At 40.9% G+C, this 15236-nt stretch overlaps 1 protein-coding gene across 3 annotated transcripts in view; it reads right to left on the bottom strand.

Moving 5' to 3' along the window:
* The window catches only part of agbl4 (AGBL carboxypeptidase 4), a 434053-nt gene that overhangs the window by 177708 nt on the left and 241109 nt on the right, over positions 1–15236 (bottom strand). The window lies entirely within an intron of this gene.

Here is a 15236-nt window from a genome sequence, read left to right as displayed (position 1 = left end):
TATCATAGTATTGTCATCTCTGGCCATACCCCCTTTCTTTTGGACTGTCTTTCCCTGAACAACCCGCGGCATACAGAGCATGGCACCTGATCTCTTGTCTACTCCCAGACTCTACATTTGTTAAGTAAGAGCACCTAGATTAAGTTCTTTATTTAAACAAATGCTACACCAGATATCTCCCACTGTACTCTCTGGGAGACTCTGAAAGCCTACTTCCATGGCTAAATTCTTCACTTCACCTCACACAATAAAAAAATATTTCCAAACTAAAGGAACTCAATAGTAACATAGCCCAATTAGATGCACAATATGCCACTTCACCTACCCCAGAACTCTACCAAAAGAGGATCCATCTTCAGACAGAATTTGATTTAGTCTAAACAGCTAAGACTGAGCATCTGCTTTTAAGGGCTAGACACACTGTTTATGAATTCATGGACAAAGCAGGCAGACTCCTGGCTCACCGAACATGCCAGTCATACGTGTTGCGTCAAATAACTCAAATACAGATCACCTCAGGTTCTGTAGTTACAGACCACAAACAAATTAATGACACATTTACTGAGTATTATGGTAAACTATATACATCTGAGTGTAGCTCCTATTGAGGTAGATTCCTTTTTTCAGGAATTGACTTTACATTTACATTACATGTAAATATAGAGATATAGATATAGAGAGGTATAGCCTTGATAGTTCTTTAACGGTTGAAGAAGTTCAGGAAACCATCAATTTAGGCAGCTGTGGCTCAGGAGGTAGAGCGGGTTGTCCACTAATCAGATAATCGGCGGTTTGATCCCAAGCTTCTCCAGTTGACGTGTCCTTGGACAAGGTTGAAAAGGTTCTCCCAGCCCATATATTGCCTGATCAAACATAATATCAGACATAATATACACCCAGTCTCAGTCTGCCTCACCTGAAGTTGTAGTAGCCTTGGACGCTGAGAAGGCTTTTGACCAGATGGAATGGGGCTTCCTTTTCAACACCCTTTCAAGCTCTGGCTTTGGACCCATCTTTATTTCCTGGGTCAAATTATTATATAATGGGCCCTTAGCATCTGTTTGAATAAATGAGGTACAGTCAGGCTTTTTTCCTCTGCACAGGGGAATGAGACAGGGTTGTCCCCTGTCCCCATTGCTTTTTGATTTGTCAATTGAGCCACTCGCTGTTTCTTACGACTGTGTTGCTCCTTTGAGGGGATAATCCGAGGAGATAGGGTACATAAGGTATCACTGTACGTTAATGACCTTCTCCTATATATCACCAACCCTGCATTGTCTCTTCCCTCTATCCTATCCAGGCTGGAACAATTTGTCAAGCTCTCTGGCTATAAGTTGAACCTGCAAAAAAGTGAAGTTTTCCCTTTGAGACCTGCTGCTCTTAATATCCCTGCCTCTCTGTTTCCCTTCAGGAGAGTGAATTCACAATTCAAATACTTGGGGATTACGGTTCCTTGCTCCTTTCAGCTTTTATACAAACTAAAATTTTCTCCTTTAACTGACAAATGCAAACAAGATATAGAGCGCTGGCACACATTACCACTATAAATAGCTGAGCATATTAGCCTGCTTAAAATGAATATTGTCCCTAAATTCCTATATCTTATTCAGAACATTCCCATATTCATTCCTAAAAGCAGTTAAGCTCTCTTGACAGGATTTTTTCTAACTTTATCTGGGGTTGCAGGCTGCTTCGGATATGTAAGGCCATCTAACAAAGATCTAAAGCACTAGGATGCCTATGCCCAACCTTCTCTATTGCTACTGGGCTAGTAACATCCAGAAGGTTGTCATGCATGTCCAAGGCTGCTCACTTGAGCATGCACCTGAACCTGTCAATAAGGAATCACATGATCTTCCTATTCACTCCTTAAGCTGAAATTATAGTTTCTGCGTCCACGAGTCTGCGAAGGTCCGCTAGGGTCCATGTGACATAAATTTCGTCATCAGAGGGTGTGCTCGTAGGCTCCGTGCAGACATCCATGTACCTGCAATTTGTTGTGTTCGCGCGGATTTGTCTGCATCATTCCGTGTGGTCACAACACTGTCGACCCACATCTTTTAATTGCTATATTTGCATACATGTATAATGTGGTGGCCTTTACTAACTTATTGGCCTGACGTCTACTACTTTTAAACTGGAGGACCCCCATCCCATGTCAGATGGATGAGGGATAGCATGTTTCATCTTAAGTTAGAGAAGATAAAATTCTCTGAGGGGCAATAAGAATAAGTTCAAGAAAGTCTGGATGCCTTTTCTGATTTACTGTGATAATCTAACCAATGTAACAAAGTGGGATACCTCTTGACTTGACTCTGGAATGGCCCAACTTATATTAATTGTAGAATGAGAGTACTTCTATGTGTTGATGCTTCTAACAATGTTGATGCTGTTAGTTTGTTTGTTTGATTCAACTTGTACTTACTGTCTTTTGCTTTTTTTTTCTTCTCTGTCTTTGATTTACCTGTGTGTAATTTACTATTTTTCTAAATTATATTTCATCTAGAGGATCTGCGAGTGTGGGGTGGGGAGGGAGGGAGTGAGAGGATTTACTATGTAAAATTATTCAATATGTGATTTGTACACGATTTGTACAGATTTTCGAGAAAAAAACAAACAGGTATTGACTACAAGTAGCATTATGGGGGTCCCAATTTTGAGAAGACTGCAAGCTACTAAACATGGATGTAAACAATACAGGATTTAAAATTCAAAGTTCAAAAAATCATCTTCGCAAATGTTTTATGAGGAAGAAAGTGCATCCAACATGTATGCCAAGTTGGATGGTTAGTAACACTGAATGGAAATACATTTTGTTTTTTTATGAGAAAACTCCAAAGGGCACCTTTAATACTTTAATACTACTAGAATCTGACAAAGTAACCTTATGCAGTTTGCATATGATAAAAGCCAAAACTACTAACTACAAGACTAAACTGTAAAGGGACTAATAGTTTACAATCATTTCCTTCTCATGTCACTTGAGAGTGGCTGAAACATGAACAAGAGAGGTACATGTTCCCCCTACCACCATGAATAACACCAAGTGTCAAGATTGTGACACATTACAGTGAGGTGATAAGGCAGCTTTAATGTCCCGCAGATGATCCCATGTTGCGGTATCAAAGTTCCTGATAAAAGGCAGCAGCTCTGAGGAGTGCCAGCCTCTAATCTGGAAGGACATTATGGTTCTCCCCAGAGGGATTCTGCCTGGCCTAAAACATTAAGCTTTGCCTGGAGCGCAGAGGACAACCATGGTGTCTGGCTTTCCACCTCCTCTGGACCAAGGACTTTCTTTCTTAGCTAAAATATTGTGGAACAAGCCTTCCTTCCGTCCTTCCTTTCTGCCTTCCTTCCTTCCTTCCTTCCTTCCTCCTACCTTCAGTATACACGATTAGGATCAGGAGAAGTGGGAAAATGTGGAGAGAGAGAAATGAATAAATATATTTTTTAAAAAGTCAAATGAATGGCGATGGTAATACTGTGGTGAGGTAAATGAATCCTATTGATGGGGCATATCAAATTACCAACTAAGTCCAGGTGGTGGAAGTTAACTGGCTGCTACTGAAATCCTATTACAGACTCCCCACCCTCCTTTTCTTCCTCCTCTCCCTCTCCCTCCCCCTCATCCATTTCTCCCTTTTTCTCCTGCCTAGCATCAGAGGAATGGGGATTGCGGATTGTGGCAGGCTGATTCAGACTTAGGTAAAATGACATCTAACTGATGTTGAGACTGGCAGCAGGCTCCTGTAGCAGGAAGATAAGACCATTGCTGCTGGCATTTCAATTACACTTTACTGCCCCGCACATCTGTTGCGAGAGCTACTTTTCAGCCTTTTCCCCTCAGGCAAATACAGCCTTACTCTGACTCCACTGGCTTTCTTTGACTGCACAGCCTCCTTCCCCATTCTTTATCCACAACAAATTCAGATTGTCTTCCTCCTTAGCTTCACTCTACCCACTGTTTGTAATCTATTTGTTCGGCCTGTTTAACTCATAGGGAGCAAAGACTGGACAGATGACAGAGACAGGCACAGGGAAGAAAAAGAAGGCTGAATCGCAGGCAGAATGATACATAAAGCAAGGGTGGGAGACAGTCAAGCAGAGTGAAAGGTACTGTAGCTAGTAAGGGACAGACACATAAACAGAGACAGGGAGATAATTGCACAGCAGAGATAAATATGGGTCGGAGACAGAAAGCTACTGTGAGTAGAAGAGGAAAATAAACTGGCCTCTGCTGGCTGGGTGGACAGATACAGAGGACACAGACAGGTGGGCTGAGAGGGAGGCATGCAGAAGTCTCTGCCTCCCTAGGTGGTTTTCTGATTTCACTAAAGCTGGACAAACTAAAAGAATCCATCCGTCCTGTGACTAAACATTGGATCAGAAAGTCAGTGTTTAACCTACAAGACAAGAAGAATTTTGAGAAACTTAATGGCAACATACGGATGCCCTTTAATGACAAGCATTATTACTCTCAGACCAGCATGATAAGATACAATGGATTCCAATGGGAGTCCATTTTTCTTTGCTCTTGGTTCTCTTAGGTAATTTCATTTCATGTCTCCAGATGTACCCACCTGTACCGTGGTGGTTAAAGCGACACGCCTGAAGTTGTGTTTAAGCAGACTGAGAGTCCCGGAGCAATTTTGGTATTCGTTTTTGCATGAAATTGCGCCTGCGTTTCCATCTGCTAAGACCACCTCTTATCACAAATGGAAGCACAAAGATCAATTTTTGTGGCTTTGGTTGGCAGACGCTTCTCCATAATCACCAAAAACTTGTTCACGTATGATGGGTTTTGCCTTTCACTTTGATTTACATAGTCCAGATTAAATGTAAACCAAAATACAACTTTTAATGCTATTACAGCAGAGTTTGTTCTGTGTTAAATTATTGGGTGATTCTTACCAATAATAGTACTTTGGAAAATTTATAAGGTGCCTCCCTTTCAGCAAATTGAATGCATGTAGTCATTATAGAGCAACAGGACTGATATGTACATTCAATCTGCAGTTTCTAATTTAATGAATGAGCTGCGTGCACTTGACATACTGTGCATACATGGAGCTCTCAGTTTACAAAATCATGTCAGGTGACAGACATCGCTTTTCCCATGATATTTGCATTATTGTGCACAGGCAAATGCCGCAGAAAGTTAGACAATTTCACTGTTTCACATGCATTTCTCAACTAGCACTGCATGTACAAATACTGTGAATGTCTGACGTGAGGAGTAAAAATCTGTGTCTGTGCGAGCATACTTAACCAATGAACTTGACTCTGATTCTGTGTGCAGTAGAGTGCCTGAAAACAGTTTAAACCTCAATCTCCCTCTCTCTCTCTCTCTCTCTCACACACACACACACACAAAGAATTGCATAGAATTAGAATCAAACAAACTGCTGTGGGGCCAATTCTCCAGATCATTAAAACTTACGCACAACTAGGACCAATTTAGAAGCCTCCACAAGTGTGTGTGTGTGTGTGTGTGTGTTTGTGTGTGCATGTGTCTGCACATGTGTGCTGCCCTGTAAGATTTAATTAGGCTGGGAGCAGTTAGAAGAGATTAACATCCATGCTGTCTGAGCTGTCATGTCGACGGAGCGTGTCAAAGCCCTCCACCGTCCCCATCATTGCTGAATGGCAGACTGGAACAGGTGTCTCTGTGGTGTCACAACACACATACAAAAAAAACTAACACTGCACAGGCAAACTACGCAGATGACAATAGACATCCTTAAATATTGCATCCAAGAGGAAACAAACGCTAACGATTCAGAAAGTGACAATTCCAAATGAGATGTTGTCATAAACAGAAATATCTGCAAACTTGCATGAAGGCAGTTTGCATATTACACCACTTAAAACTATTTTGGCTGACAGAAAAAAAAACTCATATGAACCTTACTGGTGCAATAAGTAAGATTTTCACTCCATCACAGCAGGAAATCACTACAATATATCTGCAGGTAGGTAGACAATCAGAACCAATGACTCAAGAAATACTTCCTTGCAAAATCAAAAAACTCAAAATCTTCTCTAGGAATAAAACATTGCTTTCTATAAGCTGTTTTTATTCTTTACACATACTGAGCACAGGATTACTGAGATGAGTGCTATGAGTGTATGAGTGTGAGCTGCACATCAGGGTTAAAGGAAGCACAGAAGCCTCATTCAAAACATTTCAGGTGACAGTCTAAATGACAAATTTCCCAAATTTCCCAACCTCTTTGTTAACCTTTAAATAGACTAGTCAGTCAGTCACTGTGCTTGGCACTAAAATAACCTTGCTGGTGCCGCTTCAGGGTAGGATTGCATTTAGGACCAAATGCTGTCTTTTGATCTCCATCGATCCAGTGTGTGGCCAGATTGCGTTGCTTCCTGGAAGAAGCCGAGATAAATTATTAAAGAAGCCATTCTAAATGCGTAGACCAAGACCTCTACAGGGACAATGAACACTTTGTCCTTTCAGTGGTGATGGTTGAGCAGACTTTGCTATGAATTATCTGCAAAATAATAACCTGTCCAGAAAGTGAAAGCTGTACTAAAACCACTAGACACATGCAGGTTTGTTGACTAAAATTATTAATGCCTTTAATGTCCAATCAGTAATTTTTTTAACAAGATAAATTGAAACTATATTCACGTGGCTCTGAGGAGTTTACTTAATTTAACTTTATTTAAGATTTAAAAATAAGCATTTTGTGTGTGTCTTCAATGAAAAATGAAACAAGGCCTGTTTTACTGCTGTCTACAAACATTTATGTGAGCGAACCTTTGATATGATGACAGGCATACAGTATGACTTGCTGTGGTTAACTTATGCTGATATAATGCAAAGTCACCATATGTTGTTATAAATACTGCACAGAAACAAAATCAGAAACCACCTGTTATACAATTACATCATTGCACTATATTACACAAAATGTACAAAAATATCACAATGTAGGTGCAGATTGTAAAAGGACTATATACATGATTAGGGCAGCTGGGTTGCCTACAGCTTAGGAAGACTGTCCTGTGTTAGTTTTGACAAGAATCCATGGATCCATGTGCAAGATACTGAAAGTTAAATTGCTCCAGGGTTTGTTTCCTGCTGCTGACCACACACGGAGATCTGAGTGAAAATTTTATATTTTCCTTTGAAAACCGGTAAATCAATAAACATTATTCATCCGATGATGCTGCACTTAGTGGTCCAAACAAAACAACAACGATGCAGCTGAGACAAGTCTTCCCATCAGGTATCAGGAGAGATTACCTGTACTCATCACCAGACTGTGGTTCACTGATTCACCTTGGCTCCACTGTGATTTCCTCACAGTGTAGCATAACACAACCGAGCAGAGCAGATCTGTGAGCCCTGTCCATAGCCATCAGACTACAGGCAGGCTGATAGCTGCTGGCAGCTCTGCCTGTTCCTCTCTTGTTGTCTTTGATCAGTCTGATCATTGACGCACAGCGTGCCAGCGGCCCGCAGTTCTGGGGACTACCTGACACCGCCGGGAGCACAATACACACACCCAGTGTCCGACACAAGCACACATGTACAGAAACACACATAAACACAGATACATCACACATAATTACTGTTATGGGGAATAAAACACACACACACCACCGGTAATTAATAGAGGCAGGGTGATTAAACAAAGCCTCAATTTGACACACATTACAGTGTTTCATGATTGCTCAGATTTAGTTTTCAATCAGCAAAACTATAAACAAAATGCTCATTTTCTAATTTTGTGCTCAAGATCTCATAGTATACAAAATGGCGACAAGTGTATCACACAGGATAATGTATTATGCATCAAGTTTCAGATCAAATATTCATAATCAAATGATACTGTCAAACAATCACTGTTTCTCATGCAGTATGCAATGGTCATATTTTCATATTTATACTATACGTAAAACTATGAGAAACAGATTTGCAATTTAAAGTAAATAGAATAATTTGAAATAATATTGAATTATTAATGTGGGCAATGTTACTAAAGTAGTTAGACATGACGTATATGTCTAATAATGAGCATATGAAGTATAGCTGCAACTATCAGTTATTTTCATAATTAAGTATTCTATTACTATTTTGATAATTATTTGAGATATTGGCTAAAAATATATCTACATTTTTTAAGAGTAAATTATAATAAAGAGGAGAAATAACAAAAGTAATAAACATATTAATATCGTAACAAGAATGTGGTTTTAGCTTTCCTTATTGCTGCAACATACTTTAATGGCATATTATACCAGTAAGTATGCTGGTATGAGTATGTCACAGATGTTCTACTGTGTTGGCATAAAATTATGCAAGTTACATGATCAGCATGACAATGTGTTCCACTGACAGATATCACTCTATGGCAGGTGCCATTTAAAACTGATATGTCAGTGGCAGCTGTCACTTAAGTTAATGTCTTTGTGGTATCTAAGCTAGTGAGCTAGCCATAGCTACACACTAGTTAGAAAACTACAGTTTGGTATAACTTGGGTTTTATTTTCATAGCTCATGTGATCGGTTCTATCGGTTATGATATTATTGATGAAATCTTGGAACATCATGGTGACATTCCGAAAAATAGGTCAAATGGGGCAACAAATGAGAGCAGTCAGACAATCAGACAGGTTGTAAATAAACCCAAATTATTTGGAAGATAAAACTGAGGGAAATGATAAAATTATAACAAAACTATCTAAACAACTTACATTATGACACCTTACAGACTAACTTCCTTGTTCTAATTTGACTTATTGTACTTGCTGTGTCTATGTGTACTCTTTCCTGTGCAATTAATAGCAACAATATGAATATTCACTTTTGGTTTTACCCCCAAATAAAGTAGTTTAGATAATCTGACTCTCATCTTGTTTTTTCAACACAATCGTAGTTGTAGGTGACCCCAAAGTTGTAATAAACTGTAATTTTCCTTTAAGGCTGGCACGGACTGGCATTGTAACATGGGTGCACTTTCAATGCTGCGGAAGAAAAGTACATGTAATATGTTGTAATTGTGAAAATAGCCTGTCTAATTTACATACAATGCTACTGTTTGTTCATAGTGGCACTCACAGAAAAGCAGGAAGCCTTTTCAGTAGGTTTGGGGTGACTCCCGTGGGTAACATTATGGTGAAGGCCTGCTCAAGCGGGGCAGCTCAGCTGTGGCTAAGCTCCTGTAAAGCCTGGTGACAGTGAGGAAGGTCACAAGCCAGCAATAGGTGGGGATAACAGTGTGACAGGGGAACACTGAGGGACAGCCCGAGCCCTTATGGGAGAGGACGGAGGTCACGGTCTCGTATGTGTAGGGTGGGATATGTGTGTGTGTGTGTGTTTACATGTCAGGGAGACAGGGATGAATCCTTTGGGAGCACATGAATGACCTTGAGAGTAAGTCTGCTATACATAACCTGACAGACTGTTCACAAAGTCGCATGCTGACAATGTCACAAAGTACAACTAGATGTCAGAAATGTCACTAACACAAGTACCCCCCAGACACACAAGACATACATACAAACACTATTATTCCTACTCTTTCTTTTTTTACCTTCCCACCTTCTTTTTCCTTCAATGTGATGTTGTTGCTGACAGTTTAGGTCCCCAATGACCAATGTCAACTTAAGGTGCTGACACAACGAAGAGGAGGATGGGACCCTTTAAACACGTTACAGGTACACGAACACACACAAACACACAGACACTATACGCCGCCCCCCTCTGCTGCTCGGCCATCGCTCTCTCTCTCTCCATCTCTCTCTCTCTCTCACACACACACACACACACCTGGAGGTAAACTGACAAAACAACACAGTAATTTTCCTACAGTAGTTTTGGTTTGTTTGTACTTAGTCTGAGATGCCCTGTGGAAAAGTGAGCTAATATGCGGGGGAAGTTGTGAGATACCTAGCTATTGATCCTGGGGGCCACAAGTCCCAGCAGCAGCCTTTTAAATGTCAGCTTTTAATTTCCTTCTCCCTCCTTCACTGAAAAAGATTTATTCAAAGCAGTGCTGTTCCAGGAGATATCAGATAGCACGGTGACAGTCTTTTAAAGAGCTTTTGTTTGGTTTAGGCATTCATGGCTTTTTGTATCAGACTCTTTCATTCAACCAGAGGAGGAGGAAGTTTCTGCATTGGGCACCGAGCTGAAAGGCAATCTCTCCCTTCCATTGTAAAGCGATGTACAACTGGAACTTCTTTAATTAGGGCTTCTCTCGCACTGAGTGACAGCAATGGCCAATACCCTCCAGACACTGATGGAGGTCACACACACACACACATCGTGACACATAGATATGCACACACACATACACAAACACATGCAACCACATGTGCACAAATAGATATACACACACGAAAACACTGGAATTGTAAAACATTAACCTTTTGTATTATGAATGGAGATTTTACAGCTCACACAATGAGCTAGCTTTGAAAGTCTAGTGATAAACATTAGTTCACCCCTACGGAAGTCTTTTATTGCCTTCAGTTAATTACCAAGCCACATACTGCACATGCTACAGAAACACTATGGCACTATAATGTTGTGATTTGATAATGAGTGTCTTTGTGTGTGTGTGTGTGTTTGCAGTGTGTGTTCTTTTTGGAGTCGATATGTGTAGAACGTGTCACGGCCAGCTAGCCAAAGATTGTCAGATATGTGGGGACTCATCTCTGTTTAACTGACAGGGTGTTTGGACAGCTCCCAGGCAATAAGACCCTATGCTCTTTGAACATGCAGTTCCCCTTTTATCACCAACCTGCACCCTGCTTATCATCCCCCATGTGTTCCTTATAAATAGCACTATACTCTATCTCTACAGCATACTTAAATAGGCCTGATTTCACTTGTTACAGACCAACCCTGTCTCCAAAAAATTAGGTTTATGGACTACTAACTTCTTTTGGCAGTTATATTTTCAAGGGAAACGTAACTCCTGCCTTGATTATGTTCAGTGGCAACATTTTTTATGTGAAGTGCGCAGGACTTTGACACATGTGATTAGGTTTAGGCAACAAAAGCACTTTTTAAAGTTGAGGAAAGATTGAGGTTTTGGTTAAATGTTAGTTATAGTAAGTGTTAAGTAAATACATCTTGTCTCGTGCTTTAAATCACTGTTAACTTTGTCAATTTTAAAACAAGATCACGATGTTTCCCTAAACATAACCAAGTGCTGTGAGTGCCTAGCCATAAAAAAGTTTTATCATTCTGTAGTTTCTACAAGTGCAGAGGCAGAGTGTGTGGAAGAATTTTAAGCTTAGTCATTGGATGTTTCTTGTCCAGACCCCCCCCCCCCAAAGTTTTTATGTGCACAGGCTTTTACCTTTGACTTTTTAACAAAGAACCTGATATTTTCTAAATCAGCATTTAATCTTTTGGACTGATGATTTAACTGGGAGAGTTTCATGACAATCCAAACTATGTGCGCCCGTGTCTATACTGTATGAACAAAGTTTAAGAGAAAGGGTTATAAAGACATGTTTTTAACATTCACAAGGTCATGATGCAGGTCTGAAACTGATGTGGTCAATGCATATGATCAAAGCCTACCATACACAGACAATGGAAACTTTCTAGGTAATTCTTAGGAATGTACTCATGTGAATTGGTGTACATACAAATGAAGCACAAAAAGAAGCAAGAAAATAGTATAATCTTTCTACTACTTATTGTAGAAAAAAAAGGACCTGAAGAAGACAGGTTTGCACTCTTTTCAATGACAAGCCACATGTTCTTGCTCTACTATGCTGCAACGAGGACAGAGCTAGTTCCAGCCAGTCCACCTCCACTCCCTCAGCAGCAGCACTGCCGCTGCCACAGGCACTCAGTGAGGGATGAACAAAGCGGCTGTAACAGCCGACTGCTTCTTCCCTTCTCTCCTTCCCTCCACACATTTGTCTTCTCACCTTCTTTTTCCCCAACCCTTACTTCTCCCCTTCTGCTTTAAACATGGAAGAGTTAATTTGCTCATTCTGCAGGCAGCATCTCTTTCTATTTATCTTTCTTCTTGTGTTTTTTCCCTCTCTCTCCCCGCCTCGCTCAGGCAAGGCTGTGCTGTCAGGCCCTTCCAGAGCAGTGGGGTTGTCAGGAGTGATGGATGACTATCAACCTTCTGCTGTCTTCCACTACGCTCCTGGGAGATTTACAGGCTCGCTGACTACCAGGCATGAAAACCAATCTCTCTTTCTCATTCTTCCCTCCCTTCCTCCATCCATGCCTGCCTCGCTCCTTCCATCTCACTCCCTCTATTTCAACATCTCCTCCGTTACTAAAAAAAGCTTTCATAATGGAGAGATGTGTGCAAAACAACATTGAAATTCGTGTGTGGACAGAGGGAAGCAATTGCTCCTCTTGAGGGTTATTGTGGATGTGTCAGAGGGGAATAGCGTCTTCAGAGTGATACGATTGGTCTTTGACAACCTATCTTGCCCATCTTCATCTTCATCTTCTCCATTGCTCCCAGCTCCTTCACAGGCTTGCAATACATGAGCATCCAACTACGTTTCTCAAGCTGGTGGTAATTATAGCATTGCAGAAAGGTGCTGGGCTAATTGCTGTCTCAAATAGTAATTGCTTTATTATTGCAACCATTTTTTGGTAATGATCGTTCAAAGGCATTATGTTAATGCAATTAAATGGTTTCATTATTATTTGTGCTTGCACTAATTGACAGTATTTGCCAAGGCTGGGCAACTAAATAAAGTTGTATTGAAGAACGCTTCTTTGTTGCAATGAGGAGACAGCTCAAGAAAGAAAAATACAGAGAGAGTATGCTAAACAACTCTGTCACTTGCTTACAGGTTATAGTCTGTGATGTCCACTTAATCTTCATCAACAAAAAGCTGCAATATTAGTTCTATAATCCCTAAAATATAATGTTCACATAGTTTCAATCAGATCAAAGAGCACCACAAATGACACCAGACCAAGGTCACACAATAAACATGCAATCCCCTTGACCAAAGACCCAAATCAACTAAGACATCATATTCATGCATTACCAAATATTGTGTCTCAGATTTCATAACCATTCCCTATAACCACTACCTTTCAAAAACTGTCTGGGGAGGAAATCTGTATTTGCATTCATTTGCAAATTCGGCAAAGGAACCATGCTGGCTAGTGGAATAAATATGAGCTTTAATATGCACACAGTGCTGACACCACTCTTCAAAAAGAAGGTAATAGACGTAAATGACATGTAAATGTTATTTAGATTGCCATCTAATGGCATACAAAGCAGCACTGTGTCTCGCCTTATCAAATATTTGAATTAGGAGAAGACGTGGCCCCACCTAGTTCTTGGGCTGCGTATAGTAATGATACCTGTGAGTATCTGTGTGTCTCTTTGTCTGTCTGTATGTGTATGAGTGTGCCTGAATCCATGTGATCTCTACTCTATAATGATCTCTGGTCCTATCTGTCAGCACACTACATAGTTTATGCAGTGTAAGAGGTAAACACATGTGCAATGCTTTCATTGACATTCGATGGGCTCATTAAAATCAGATCACATCTCAGGAGGACAGGTTGAGGAGAATTCCTCTTCCCTGTGCTTAGAAAACATAGCATGATGCTTAACTTTTACTTATATGAGCCTTGTTAGCTTTGTACCTATCAGGTCTTTACTCATGCTGAGCGACAAGGCTGGATTGACATCAGATACAGAAAAGGCAGAGCATACAGCTTCAGGTGAATCACAGTCACTGTCTTGAGATGCCAGGCTGATCTTAAGCTTGCCTGCCTTTGAATGTTTTACATATTTGTGTAGTTGGATTTACTTCTATTGTAAAACTTGATAGAACATGAAAAACATCACTACATGAATAGAAAGGATAAGTTGGAACTCTGAATGTTGGATAGTCCTGAGTATAAAGTGTTGTAATAGGTCAAAGACCAGATTTTGCCACCAGCACTGTTTCACACCAGCACTCCTGTAATATCAGGCGTCAGTGTAAATGTTATTTTTGTTTTCTTGCACAATCTGCATTAATTAGAAAAAAGCACCCCCCTTGGTCAGGCACCACACTACTGCCAGGAGCCACAGGGCGAAAAATGAGTCATTTTGAAATGAATAATGGATTTGTGTCTGCAGGGAGAGTAGAGGATTCACAGAAGTGTATGTGAGTGTGTGCCTATGTTTGTGTGCGTCTCTACCAACTAGTGTGAGGGTGTGAACCCTGCATTGAGTCTATAAATATGTCCTTGCTGGTCATTTCACTTGGCCAGCAAAGTCTACTCCTCCAGATGCTCTGTCTCTCTTCCTCAGTCATTTCAGAACCAGGCGTGAATATGCAGATGTGAGAGCAGGACGGTGCAGAGGGAGGGGTGGAGTAATAAAATCATAAATAAACAGGAGCTTTGGGGGTTTTCCTGCCACAGTAACTGCTGCCATTTGACCTCAGGCGGTCTGTGGAGGGCAGGGATGATAGATCTGCCCTTCTCCGTCCTACAGCTGTTCACACATCAACAGCAGAAGTTCCAATTAAAACGTTGAAGTGGCGGCATCTTTATCGCTACTGACACTCTAGAGGCCCATGTGTCACTTCAGGCCTGGATGAGCTGATGAAGGAGACTTGGTGAAGAGAGAGGAGGTAGGGAGGTTAATGAGAGTCCAGTACTACTGGCAGCCCATATTCTCAGTCTCTTCTCTCTGCTCTGCTGCCACAGGCCTTCACTCTCACACACTCTGATATTGCACATTCAGACTAATTTGAAGGCTTTCTGAAAACAGAGAACAAAACAGAGGTCAAAAGGGGAAGAAGGTTGTGTGTGTGCATGTTTCTGTCTGTTTTTACAGCAGCTACACGACTGGGAAAGGATGGAGGTTGAAGGACACTGAGGCTCATCTCTGACAGCTGTGCTGTTTCAGCAGGAAGTGATGTCATGGGTCAGTGTTGAAAATCTGGAGGTGGGTCTACGAGGGTGCTAACCCCACAGCCCTGCTGGATAAGCAGAGAGTGCTGAGAAACTATATTCAGTAAGAATGTTGTGAATGGTAGACGCCCCAGAAGAATATCAATCATTTTCTGCACACTCCACTGCACACTGTTTTAGAAGATAAACATGAGCTGGTAGGGCACAATGTACAAGGCAGTGGCAGTGTTAGAACCAATCTGTTATAATTAGATGTGACGGGAACTAGACTGTAACTCACTCACAAACTCACAACACATCCATGTTTAGCAGGCTGCAGATTGTCCAAAAAGGGGAGCTGTCATTA

This window comes from Thunnus thynnus, chromosome 8 (genome assembly GCF_963924715.1).
Source record: "Thunnus thynnus chromosome 8, fThuThy2.1, whole genome shotgun sequence".
Taxonomy (NCBI): Eukaryota; Metazoa; Chordata; class Actinopteri; order Scombriformes; family Scombridae; genus Thunnus; species Thunnus thynnus.
The sequence above is the reverse complement of the archived record's forward strand: the minus strand, read 5'-3'. Positions and strand labels throughout refer to the sequence as shown.